We start from the raw sequence: 14,366 nt of genomic DNA, 5'->3' as shown, positions 1-14,366 counted from the left end.
CTGTAGGCTGTGGTGAACAGGTGATGCTTGAGACATTTTTTGAAAATGTCCAGAGATGGAGCGCTACGAATCTCTTCAGGCAGAGTGTTCCAGAGGTTGGGGGCTGCAGTACTGAAGGCTCTGTCTCCATTGGTTCAGAGTTTGGTTATGGAAATGGAAAGTAGGCCAGTGTCTGAAGACCAAGGGTCGCAGGATGGAGGAGATCAGAAAGGTACTGAGGAGCCACGGCATGGAGAGATTTGTATGTGAGGAGGATTTTGTAGTTGATGAGGGACCTGATAGGGGAGCAGTGAAGGTGGATGAGGGTCGGAATGATGTGTTGGCACGGTCTAGTGTGGGTGAGAAGACTAGCAGCAGAGTTTTGGACAAACTGGAGCCTGTCCAGGGTTTTGCTGGTACCCCGGACAGGACTCCATTGCAGTAGTCTAAGTGGGAGGTTATGAGGGTGTGAATGAGGGTTTCTGCCACAGGGTCCGAAAGTGATGGTCGGAGTCTGGAGATGTTCTTGAGGGGATAGATGACAGATTTGGTTTTTAAGACTTTAAGTCAGGGCCAAACAAAATGGTTAAGTTGCATTTAAATCACATCTGATAAAGTGATGAAAGACTGAGTTTTTTCATCACAGCACCAATGTGGGGGATTCCTGGGCAGTTTAGGGTTTTGACCGACACCAATGGAGCAAACAGTGAGCCAGAATCCTCATAAAGGTGTTCTGTGTTCACCTTGCAAAGCACATGGATACACCCATTTCCTTGTTTCTCACTGGCGAATCAATCTTCCAAAGCTCCCGTCTGAACCGCTTGGGCCCGGTTAGAAAGTGACAGGACTAATCAGTGACGAGGGGCAGTACTTTTGGGCCCGGCAGAGACGTGACATAAGCAAGTGGCAACAAGAGGCTGGTGCTGTTATGGCGGAAGAGATAAGCATAGATGCTGCTAAAGCGCCAGTTTTATCAGAACTTGACGACATTTCTTCGTTAAAAGAAGAACAAAGAACAGCAGTGAGTTGTTTTCTTTTCAAAAATGACAAAGGTCATGTACACACTGTCTACAGTCACCATGGTTCGTGTTATGTGGTTCTATATGGAGTTTATTCCTCAGTGGCTGCGCACGTGCATCTCAGTAGCAGCGATGATGTCAAATTTTGTTGCTCTGATTTAGCTCCGAGTTTTTTTCAAAGCCTCTGCCCTACAAGTTGACTCAGCTATAGTAGTGGTGCAGACGATTTAAGCTGAGACCCCAGAAAATGTTGTGCTAATGCTCAACTTAAATTTGTATGTTCACTTGGTTTATATCCCTTCTTAATTTAAAACCCAATATAATGTGTTATATCAACTTATGAAGTTATCAAACGTGCATCCAATAATTTATAATGTCTTTACTCAACGTAACTCAAGTTGTTTTTTTCTGTTGATTAGGCAACAACAGCAGTTGAGTGTGTGTTCACAGGAAAGGTTAGACTCTGTAGTCCGGCCTTCAGAGCACTGTAAGCTCCTGTGTCCACAGCTGTCATATTTTTGTGCTGGAAGCGCTCATTTTCCATACAATACCAATGTAGTCCAGCATTTTGAGGCCTAAAAACCCCCCTGGCATCAGCTGTTTTATGTCGCTGTATTCTCAGTTGCAAACAGTCTAGCTTTTGGAGCAGCACAGCACATGTTTGTTTTCTATCAGTTTTATCAACAGCAGTTATGGAGGAAACAATGCTTTGACTCATCTGTTTATCAAATATTTTAATGTAATTCATTTTTACCATCTTTTACTGTCTTTTAATGTTTTAAATACCATAAAAGTTTAGTTTTAACTCAGTAAAGCACTTTAAAATTGCACCCTGAATAAACTTGCCTTGCCTTGCCTTTATTAGGTACACAAGTTCAAGCCAATGCAGTCTGCCCTGCCTTAAATCTATTGTGTTTTGTCTGTCATGTCCAGTTGTTTTCAAAGCTGTCTGGGAGGCTTTAATACAGTTGCACAAGTTAGAATATTCAAGGCTATAGGTGGTGAACTGACTGCATCAAATGTAGAAGTAATATACTGCCTGCCTCATATGAAAATAAGAAATACTAGTGAATATTGTGGGCAAACAAATATCACTTCATTATGTTTTACCATTGTGTCATGATAAGAATATGCAGGTGAAACTAAGTCATTCATATTTTAGATTAATATTCGTTGCATATTCTCACATAATCATGATGGTCTCACATTGAGCTGTTGAAAAGCTGCTTTTAGGATGGCATGGTTAACATAATTTCCTGTCATTTTGCAACGGTAGTCAGTGTTCGTACTTGTCGAGCATTCTTTCATCATAACCGTCTATACCATCAGTCTGCACACTCCCACTAAACCGTTTTAATAAGGGAGTCAACAGGAAGAGCTTGAATCAGAGCAACAATTCATCAGAGGAACTTCTTGGTCTTGTTTAAAGGTAAGACAGGTGCTTCATCATAATATCTAAATGTTCAATTTGAGTATATACAGTAACTGAGATAAGATTATTTCAATATTGGTAAATTTTAAGTGTTTTAGGTTTTCTTTTGTTTTGTTTGGTGTTCGAGTTTTTCACTGTATTTCATTATGTGACTTTTGGGGTAAAACTAACTGTTCTCTGACTCTGCTTTCAGAGTGAAGATGGTGAATTATGAAGTGACTATATCGACTGCTGATGTGGTGACAGCCACCACTTTTAACAACGTCTTCATTAAGCTGGTGGGCACAGATGGAGAGATTGGTCGCAGCTGGCTTTTTAACATAAAAGGGCCTTTAGCCTTTGTCAAGGGAGCAGTAAGTCTGGAATTTTCTTTATATGCATTCTCCATCATCTATTTCTTTATATCTTAATCCATTATACCAAGTAAGAGGGGCTGTTATTGATTATTAACAACTCAGACTTCTTTAGTGAGCAGTTTCAAAGCATTTCTGTCATCACTCCAGGTGTCCACTTTCACTGTGTCCAACCCTGTCTCCATTGGGAGGCTGGTTCTGATAGAACTGGACAAACAGCGTCTCCCACTTTTCCCTGAAGACAGCTGGTTTCCTACCAAAGTGGAAGTGAAATCCCCTGAGGGGCACACCTACAATTTTCCCATCTACTGCTGGATCACTGACAGCGAGGTTCACCGCTTCAGAGAGGGAACAGGTGTGTGGAAAAGTTTTTTTCTTACTTTCTTTGAGCTTTTCACTGTTCACAGAGTCAGCCCAACCTGCAACTGGAGCAGATTAATACTACAGCATAATATTCAAGACTCATTTAAGTCCTCATGTTATTCTTTCTTGAAGCTCTGACAACCTGGCAAGAATAGTCGGGAGAAGGAGCTGAAGCAGCGAGAGGAAGATTACCGGTGAGAGCTCTGAGCTTATTCACATATAAGCTTCATGCATCCTTAAAGTGATGTCAGCCCAAACATGCTCAACATTTTACTGAGTATACTGCAGTGACAGCTAGATCACTGTTTAAGACTGGTAGCTCTAGCAGGGTTTACTTTGATACTTCGGGAGGCAGTTTCATAAATGTATTTATATCGCTAATGAATAAACAGAATGTCACATATTTAACAGATGACCCCTACCCATCTACAAACACCTGTATAATGGAAAAATGAAAATGTTTTGACGTGTGTGCATTCTTCCTCATAGCCTACCTTTCTATATTTTGCTTTCCTTTCTGTGCCAACATTTAGCAACTATAGCTTATGTTAGCTTATGGAGTCTGCTGAAGTCAACAACCAGCACTGAGTCCAATAAAAAAAGGACCAAATTATTTAAAGCTTCACTGAAGGAAGCTTTCTCTTGGTAAACAGGATTAAATTGGATTGGATAAAACTGAAGGATTAAAATCAGGGTACTTGATTGACGAAGGCGTCTCCCTTTGGTGTTCAGTGTGTCCCAAATTGCCAAACAGTCTGGCTGCTTCATCTGAGTCATCATACAGTATATCTCAGAATGGAAAACTTTTGTCAGAACTATAAAACTTTTGAAATAAAATTGAATTCAACTTTCATTTAAGGTTAGTGTGAGGATTAAGGTAAGAGTTAGGATACCAAAAGTTAAAACTGTTAGCTACATTAATTATACAGATAATGTAGTTACAGTGCCATGAAAAAGTATTTGCTCCCTTTCTGATTCCTGAGTTTTTTGCATATTTATCACACATATGTTTTGGATAATCAAACCATTTATTATATTTCACAAAAACAACCCAAGTAAATGGACAATGCATTGTCTGAATGATTTCCTATCTGGCTCTGTATAAAAAAGTAATTGCCCCCTTTGTTAAATAATGAGTTAACTGTGATTAACCACAGATCCTGGAAAGCTGAGTTCAATTTCATTGGCCACACCCAGGCCTGATTACCGCCAGATTTGTTGAATGAAGAAACCACTCAAATAGAAGCTGTCAGACAACGTGAAGTAGGCTACAAGATCTCAGAAAGAAACGCATCATGCTACAATCCAAAGAAATTAAAGTACAGAGTGAATGAAATGCATCAGTCTGGAAAAGGTTACAAAGCCATTTCCAAGGCTTTGGGACTCCTGTGAACCACAGTCACAGCCATTATCCACAAATGGAGAAAACTGTGAACAGTGGTGAACCTTCCCAGGAGTGGTCGAATGAATGACATCCAAAGACCTGCAGGCCTCACTGGCCTCAGTTAAGTTCAGAGTTCATGACTCAACCATAAGAGAGACACTGGGCAAAAATGGCATCCATGGGAGAGTTCCAAGGCCAAAACCACTGCTGACAAAAAAGAACACAAAGGCTCATCTCACATTTGCCAAGAAACATCTTGATGATCCCCTAAGACTTTTGAAGAAATATTCTGTTGGCTGATAAGACAAAAGTTGAAGTTTTTGGAAGGAGTGTGACCTGTTATATCTGGCGTATAAATAACAGCATTTGATAAAAAGAACATCATACCAGCAGTCAAACATGATGGTGGCAGTGTGATGGTCTGTGGCTGCTTTGCTGCTTCAGGACCTGGACCACTTTCTGTGATTGATGGAACAATGGATTCTGCTGTCTACCAGAAAATCCTGAAGGCAAATGACCGGCCATCAGTTTGTGCCCTCAAGCCCAAGCGCTCTTGGGTTATGCAACAGGGAAACGACTGGACCCATACCACCAAGTCCACCTCTGGACTTGGTGGCCAAGTCAAAGTCCGGACTTAAATCCAGTTGTGACGCTGTAGTGTGACCTTAAATGGGTAATGCTGGAAAACCCTCCAATATGGCTGAGTTTAAACAATTCTTTGAAGACAAACTCCTCTACACCAATGCAAAAGACTCATGACCAGTTATCTCAAACATTTGATTTCAGTTATTGCTGCCAAGGGTGGCACAACCAGTTATTAGGTTAAGGGGGCAATTACTTTTTCACACAGGGCCAGATACGTTTGGATTTGTTTCCAACTTGAAAAATTAAATAATCATTCAGATACTGCATTTTCTATTTACTTGTGTTGTCTTTGTGAAATATAAAAATTGGTTCGATGATCCAAAGCATCTAAGTGTGATAAATGTGAAAATATCTCAGGAATCAGAGAGGGGTAAATACTTTTTCATGGCACTGTATATAGCTAAAAAAAACCTAAGGCTAAGCAAACAGAGCAGCTAGGTAAGTTACGTATCTAGATTAACTGCATAGCTAAGTTAGCTTTAGCTATGTTTGGTAAAGCTTACGCTGCTAAAGCTGACTCAACTATAGATAAAAGATGTAGCTAATATAGCTTAGGCTATGCTCACATAGCAGCTATACTATGTAAGGATGTTATCTACATATCTATGTTAGCTTAAGCTACATTTGCTAAAGCTCACATTGCTAAAGTTAACTTAGTTACATTGGCTTATGTAGTTACGTTAATTACATAGCTAGCGTAGCTATGTCAAATTTTAGCTAAAGCTAACAAAGCTCAAGCATGTCATGGTTTGTGTAACTACTTCTCAAACAGGTCTATACAAAATTCAATCCTGGATTAGACCTCTGACCTTTTCCTCTGTTTTATTTATAGACAGTTGCTTAGTTTGTAATGTTTGCAATGTGGTTATTTCATGAATGTCACTGCCAGGCTCTGTTTATGAATAAAGTTTAATCTTAAAAAATAATCTAAAACTGGAACTACATTGCACTGGCAAATTAAGAAACCTCCTTTCTGAGATAAATGGCGTCTCAGATGAGCGGTCTGTGTAAGTGGCCGTCAAAAATGTACACTCTGCAGCCAGACCCCCCTCTGGTTAAATATTTCTGTAGTAGATACTACACTTTAGTGCAAAAGTGTGCATAGTGCGTTCACTCTGAGAAGTATACTCAAATGCAGTATACTACTGGCACACTCAAAATCGTCAAAGAAATAAGTGTGGAACGATGGACAGTTCACACCCTCAGAGACACCCATATTGGTGACAGCAGTGATTGTACTGTTAGCTAGCTAGCATGCTAGCAGGAATTAGCATCTGCTGGCTAGCTTAAGTGTTACGAGCAACGGCAACATATTTTGCCTAAGAAAAGAGTATTTGGAAAATAAAATAGGTTAATTTTCTTTCAGTGAATAATGTCAGCATAAAATACAAGTTACATGAGTTTATAAGTAAAAATAGCTGTCAAATTTAGATCATAACAGAGGTGGTTTAACTGTTTTTACTTCCTGTTAGTGCAACACGTCAGTGGGCAATTTGAGACAATACTAACTTGCTGTGATGATTAAACTCAGTGCTGCATTTAGGTGCACTGTTAAACAGTATAGTAACAGAAGTATGTGATTTAAGACACACTGATTGTTGTCTTGACTAATCCTGACTAAGACTTGTCATGCTGGTCCAGGCAGGATTACTTAGCTTGTCTCCCTTCACAGTGATGATGTTAGTGAACTTGTTGGAAGAATGTTAAAAGCCAAGATCTCAAGTATTTGTAAGAAGTAACTTATTATGACAAAAGGCCAGGATTTAAGAGAAAATAAAGGGATTTTACCGTGCAGAGAGAAGATGAAAACCAATATAAGCCTGGTCAGTCACTTTATGTTATCTCAAGTCAGTAGCTGTTTTCTGTTCTCTGTTTGCTCATACAGACTTCCAGGTGCAGGAGCAGACTACATGATAACTGCAGTTCACTGAACGGAAAACATAAAATTTGCATAACAATTTCAATATTGAAAATGGCACAAGCTTTCTCACTTTGACCTGTCTTTTGTTCCCAGCTGGGATGTGTATAAAGAGGGAATACCCCATTCAATAAAGACAGAAAACCCTCTCGATCTGCCCTGTGAGGTCCGCTTCTCCTTCACCAAGACCACTGAGTTTTTCTTCACTGCAGCATCAGGGTAAAGTCTTCATATCAACATATTCAAATGAGAATGAGCCTGTCTAAACAAATTATTTCAAACATCATTTTGAATTGATCTTTTCTTTTATTCTCTAGGCTGGCTGAGCTGCAGCTCAATGGACTGGCTGATATCGAGAAGCCATGGACTGATATCGAGGATATCAACCGGGTGTTCTGCTGCAGACGGACTGCCATATCAGGTACTGTACAGTATTAATAACTTTGTACTTAATATATTCAACAGTATTACATTTTCCACCTTTGACTAAATGAAATCAAAGTAAAACCAGTGTACAATTCTTTTTTAGGCTCTTTGAAACATCTGTTCACTGTTGTGCTGTGCAAAGTTATTCCAATAAATGTGGAATTTTAGTAAGATGCTTTGACCAAAAGTTTGCAAAACTCAATCAAGTGTAACTTTTCTTACTCCAGACTATGTCCAGGAACACTGGAAAGAGGACGCTTTTTTCGGCTACCAGTTTCTAAATGGTGTAAACCCCACGTTGATCCGACGTTGTTCAGCCCTCCCAGTGAATTTTCCTGTCAACAACAACTTGCTCGGCTTCCCTGGTCAGTGCAGTCTGGAAGATGAAATGAAGGTGATGATTTTACTTCTTTGCGTGTTCAATATGGATCAGCACGTTGCGCTGTTGTCTCCTTATGTGTAAAATTCACCTCAGTTTGTGTGACTAAATTTTTCTTGTCCTCACTTGAATACTAAACAGAATGGCAACATATTCCTCTGTGACTACAAGGTTCTGGATGATGTGGAACCAAACACCATCAATGGGAAGAAGCAGTACTTGATGGCTCCCCTTGTACTGCTCCACAAAACACATGATGATAAGATGAAGCCAATTGCCATCCAGGTAAGATTAGCTAAAATAGCTAAACTGCAACTTAAGTTAAGATGGCAATCATTCAAACAGGAAGACAAACATGGAACAGTCCAAATAGATCCCTAAGTATAGATAGATACACAGGTAGACCTCTTTTTAGATGAAGCTGCTGTTGGTACTTTCTACATGATAGTCACTTTTCATTTCCAAGTTGTGAATTTTTTTTTCCATAGTCAAAGCCAAACTGTACAGGTTAAAAAATGAGAGTGACAGGCACTTGTGAAGGCCAAATTTTCCATTTTACCCTTTAAGAGGTTTTTGGTTGTACAATACAAAACAACCATTTCCTCCATCAATAAATAAAGAACAATACAAAAGAAATCTACTTTCTAAGGCAATCAAAAAATGCAGCGCAACCCAGTGCATTGGAGATACCATACGTTAAGACAAAATATACAGTTATATCAGTGCAATGAGAACCAAGGCCTTGGGCTTATATGCGCCCACAATGCTACCTCATTGCTTCAACATGAACCAGCTATAGATCCAACTGTTGGCCAGTTGGTACCAAATCTGACATGCTAATTTGGATCCATTTTGAGGAAGTGTCCACCAAATTTTGTTCCAATAGCACAAATCTCCCAGGAGATATGATTGTTTTTTTTTTTTTTTTTTGTCTTGTTTTGTTTTTAATCTCTGACCACTGAGTAGCAAAAATCTCAAGAGGCAACTGTAGCAGAACTTAGTGAGACAGCAAATACTAGAAAACATGACTTCTGATTTTTGGAGTATCCCTCTGCCCTTAAAGTTGTTTACACTCTCAAGAATAAGAATCAGAGAAAAAGTTATATTGAAAGCATCTTATTCCTATGCTCTCATTCATTCAGAGGACTTATCAAAAGTAGAAAAATGTTCAACTTACCATCAGTTCTGATAATAGAAAAAATTTATTACATGAACAGCATTCTTCTTTCTCATCCTGCAGCTGAAGCAGACTCCAGGAGACGACAATCCCATCTTTTATCCTACTGATTCTGAGTACGACTGGTTGATTGGAAAGATTTTTGTGAGAAATGCATATGCCAATGAACACCAGTTCAATGTCCACTTACTGCGCACTCATCTGCTGGCTGAAGTGTTTGCTGTGTCCCTGCTGCGTCATATCCCTATGGTGCACCCTCTTTTACAAGGTGACAACACTGAACTTGTTTTTTTAAACTTTCTATAATTATGATTTGATGTTTAAGAGTTTTCATAAGGTGTTTTTGTATAGATGATACTGTTACTAACATAGTTAATTCGTCCCTCAGCTCCTCATCCCTCACACTCGATACACCCTGCAGATCAACAACTTAGCTCGACTCTTGCTCATATCTAAGACTGGTGTTTTCACACAGGTAAAAAAAAAAAACTGTCATTACACAAAGAAATACCAACTAAACATTATCTCTTATTCTAAGTTCCTGTTTTACAATTTCACTTTTGTCAACCAATCTAGTTTGCATCTTCGGGTGGAAAGGATATGTTCACAATCCTGAGGAGAGCGCTGTCCTCAGTCACCTACAGCTCCCTCTGCATACCAGACGACATTGCTGAGCGTGGGGTGGAGGCTGTGCCCAACTACTACTACAGGGATGATGGACTCAAGCTGTGGGATATTATCCACAGGTACTGTTGGTTATGTCTATTCTGCTTTTTGTTTATATGCTGTATCATTTTAGTGCAAAATTGTTGATTTTTATTGATGTGTGGTTGCAAAGTTACAAATTATAAGAACATTTACATGCAGAGTAACCAACCAATCGTTATCTAATTTATGGAGGTACACAATTACTTAAGTATTTACAATGCCTGTAAAAAGTATACTTGAATGTTTTACCTTTTTATTGATTTTATAAATCATGGTCAACATACATTGGATTCTTTTTAAACAAACAAAAAAAAAAACTACATAAACCCTCTTAGATGTCAAAGTGAAAATAACTTAGATAAGTAAGTAGTTGCATAAATATTCAACCCCTTCAGTCAGTATTTAGAAGATGAACCTTTGTCTTTGTGGATAGGTCTCAATCAGGTTTGCACATCTGGACACTGCAATTATACTCCATTCTTCTTTGCAAAACTGCTCGAGCTCTGTCAGGTTTCACGGGGATCAGGTGTGAACAGCCCTATTCAAGTCGAGCCATAAATTCTCTATTGGATTGAAGTCTGGGCTTTGACGCGACCTCTCCAGAACATTCACCTTGTTGTCTTTAAACCATTTCCATGTAACTTTCACTGTATGCCTTAGGGTATTGTCTTGCTGGAAAATAAATCTCGTCCAAAATAGTAGTTCTCTTGCAGACTGAATGAGACTGTCCTTCAGGATTTGCACATTTATTTCACTGTCTACCTTTAAAGATCTTCCAGGGCCGGCTGCCGAGAAGCGTCCCCACAGGATGAGGCTGCCAACACTGTGCTTCACAGTGGAGATGGTGTGTTTGTGGTGGTGTGCAGTGTTTGGTTTCTTGTCTGATTGCCAAAAATGCACCATTTTAGTCTCATCAGACCAAAGAACTTTCTTCCACTTGTCCATGGAGTCTCATGCATTTTGGTGAACTCTAGTTGAGATTTAATGGGTTTTCTTCAACAGTGTCTTTCTCTTTACCACCCTCCCATAACACTTTGACTGGTGAAGAACCCAAGCAACAGTTGCTGAATGCAGTCTCTCCCATCTCAGCTGCTGAGGCTTGTAACTCCTTCAGAGTAGTCATAGGCCTTGGTGGCCTCTCTCACTAGTCTCTTTTTAGCATGGTCCTCAGTTTGTGTGGACAGCCTGATCTAGGCAGATTTACACAAGTTATATTCCTTCAATTTATTGTTGATGGATTTAACTGAACTGAGTTGCTTGGAGTCTTCTTTTGTCTTCATGGTGTAATGGTAGCCAGGAATACTGATTAACCAGTGACTGGACCTTCCAGACACTTTATACCGGTAGTCAAGTGGTTAAGGTGCGCACCATGTACGCAGGTGGCCCGGGTTCGAATCCGGCCTGTGGCACCATGTCCTGCAAGTCTTGCTCTTGGGGCCATTAACTCTTCTTCTAGCTGTGCTAGGCTGTCTCTCATTCAGTTTAAAGTACTTTACAGACTTCATTATAGCAAACATAAACTTTCCAGAATATTTCCAGATACAATTGATGAAGCTTGTGATAGATGTTTCCAGGCTCCTTGCAAGCTGACTTATATGTTTTGGTCATGTTCTGGACTAGTTCATTTTTTGGCAGTCCTTCTTTAAGTCCATCTCCGACATCTTAGGTTTAAACATCAATCCATCCCCCCATATAGCTATCTTCAGTAGGTCTCCTGACAATCTTGCTACCTCAACCACTCAGGACAATGTTGTTGCCTTTGCCTCTTTGATTGCCCGTAGAAGGATCCTTCTTGTATGGAAACCTTTACAACCCCCCCTCCTTCAAAGCATGGCTGCATGATGTCTTATTTCTCCTTAAGTTGGAGAAAATTAAATTCACTCTTAGAGGATGCTCTGATAGGTTTTACACTCACTGGAGACCTCTGCTTCAATATTTCGACAAACTTTCCCCTGATGAGATATTATAGTAGTACACCATCGCCTGCCAAAACTGATCCTTTCCTCTCGTGCCTGTCCCCCCCCTTCCTCCCTGAGTCAGGGCAAACCTGTGTATGACTAAATACCAAATTTCATGTTCCGTCTACACCTCTTCCTAAGTGCGGGTTCTTCATCCGCTGAGGTGGTGGCCTGGATGCGAGCAGCTGTTGTTGTTTCCTTACATAGATCAAGTTGAGCTGGGTGTGTGAGTGACTCTGTCTCTTTCACAGGATATACTGTTTTTTCTGTGTACTTGTATTGTATGCACATAACATTCATTCCAGTTTTTTCCTCTCTGTCTCGTCACTTTGTGTAATTCTTAATATTATTATTATTGTTTGACTCTACTCATAAATGTACTTTAATTTCACTCATTTTCACGCTTACCTATTTATTTTTATTTAGTTATTGTACATTATTTTGGTGAGCTTTTCACTCTTGAACATTGATTCTTGTCTTTACTAAGAGGTCTGTTTGTTGGTCTGGGAGGGTTGTTTATAGGGTGAAATTTTACAGGGTTTTTTTTTATGTTTGGGGGGGGAGGGGACGTTGACTGTACCCCAATTGCACTGTATGTTATGAACTTGCTTTAATAAAAATATGAAGAATTAAATGATGAAACATTTGTATCTAAATGTCAAACCATCCATTTGATCAGGTTCCATATTATAATATTTGTGTCAAATATTGCACCAATTGTGTAAAAAAGAAATCTGATCAGCCTTAGGAAATTGCTTTTTTAGAATTCCGTCCTACATCGACAGGACTTAAAATGTGTGAGATATACTGGTAAGATTTAACTCTCTATGTATATCATTCTACATTTTTAAAGGTTTGTGCAAGGAATCCTCTGTTTCTACTACAAGAGTGATGCCGAGGTCCAGCAGGACGCTGAACTGCAGAGGTGGATTTCAGACGTCTTTGAACATGGATTTCTCTCCCAGCCCTGTCCAGGTGGGACATTAGAAACGCTGTTTTTTTAAACTAAGCAAAATCATAAAGGGTTTTATTGTATTGATTAAACTTTAAATTTGGTCATGTAGGCGTCTTCGAATAATTTAATTTGGTTTCTGTAATTCTCAGGAATTCCTAAGAGCTTTACCACAGTGGCTGAACTGGTCAAGTTTGTCACCATGGTGATCTTCACCTGCTCAGTACAGCACTCAGCTGTCAATTCTGGACAGGTGAGGCTTTTAATAGAATGGGTTATCATTAATGTTGTAATTTTTTGCAGTGGGCTTATGTCCTTTCATAGTTTCCCTGACAACTGGGAGAGATGTACGCAATTGACCTTTAGAGATGTTAGCAGGAACTAAAAGTTAACACAAGATGAAGGCCATACTAGAAGACTTGGGAGGTTTCCTTTAGACACGATTGTGCTATTAGCTTAATGTTTGAAACTGCTAACACATATTTGGATTAATTCAACAAACAAGTGACACTGTAGTGGTTATTTTTTAAGTTACACATCACTTTAAGGTATTACTGACTTCTGAAAATGCTGATTTAGCTCTCTTGTAAATGCAACAGCATTTGCCTCTTTACTGTTTAGTTGTTTTCCCTACTAATCTCAGGTTTCTGTCTTTGCATGCAAACGATGACAAATTACAACAAATAAGCAGTATAGCTGAGGTATAGAAGGAATGCACTCAGCAAAGACATTCAGCACAGGTCTGTTGAATATGTGCCAGCTTTGAGCCAGATCTGGCTGAATGTCTTTGTTGTGTGGGATTGATGAACTGAATTTTCTCAGCCTTAGAAATAAGTATTGATAACTCACCTGTCAATTATTCATTGTAGTATGACTACGGTGGCTGGATGCCCAACACTCCCATCTCCCTGCAACTTCCTCCACCAACCACCAAGGGAAAAACCAGTGAAGCCACCATGCTGCAGACGTTCCCTGATGTCAACGCAACAGTTCAGGGGATGGCCGCCTTGTGGCTGCTCAGCAAGCAGTCCTCTGACTTTGTGAGTACCAAAGCCTTCATTAAAAACTCATGTGTCAAGTAGTTTGATATTTTTTTGTAGCAAATGTGGTGTACTTTATTTTGGCCCTCTAAAAAGTCTTGGTCACATTGTGAAACTGTTTGAAAGCCATTAGTCAAAGTTTTTAACTTATTTTTAACGTCACCAGATCCCTCTTGGCCGGTACCCTGATGAACATTTCAGTGAGGAAACTCCCTGCAAGCTGATCAAAGATTTTCAAGGAGAGCTTCAAATCTTGAGTCAAACCATCAAAGTCAGAAACCAGAGCCTTGAAGTCCCGTACAAATACATGGATCCAACCGAGGTAGAAAATAGTGTGGCCATTTAAACACCAGACAGTGTGACTTCCTCAGCTGGTGGCAAAATTCAGCTTCACACTGACAAGAGTAAGAAAGGTGGATCTGCATGATTTGTTTTATCTGGTGCTGTAGTAAAACATCTCCTCTGCATGTGGCTAAGGATAGCTTATCTGTAATTTTTCCCAGCTTAAATGATATGATGATTATGATGATTGTAAACATGTTTGCTTTTACTAATCCTTGTAATGTTGTCTGTGAATGTACAAAGCTGCTTAAAAAATAAACCAAAAATTAGAAACCCTGGTAAAGCTGGTGT

The 14,366-nt window shown here is 39.5% G+C and overlaps 1 pseudogene; it reads left to right on the top strand.

The window, feature by feature from the left end:
* The first annotated feature begins 1,098 nt into the window (after window positions 1-1,098).
* On the top strand, window positions 1,099-14,356 carry LOC121508344 (annotated as a pseudogene).
* The last annotated feature ends 10 nt before the right edge of the window (window positions 14,357-14,366 follow it).

This window comes from Cheilinus undulatus, linkage group 4 (assembly GCF_018320785.1).
Source record: "Cheilinus undulatus linkage group 4, ASM1832078v1, whole genome shotgun sequence".
Taxonomy (NCBI): domain Eukaryota; kingdom Metazoa; phylum Chordata; class Actinopteri; order Labriformes; family Labridae; genus Cheilinus; species Cheilinus undulatus.
Note: the sequence above shows the minus strand (reverse complement) of the source record. Positions and strands in the feature narration are given on the sequence as shown.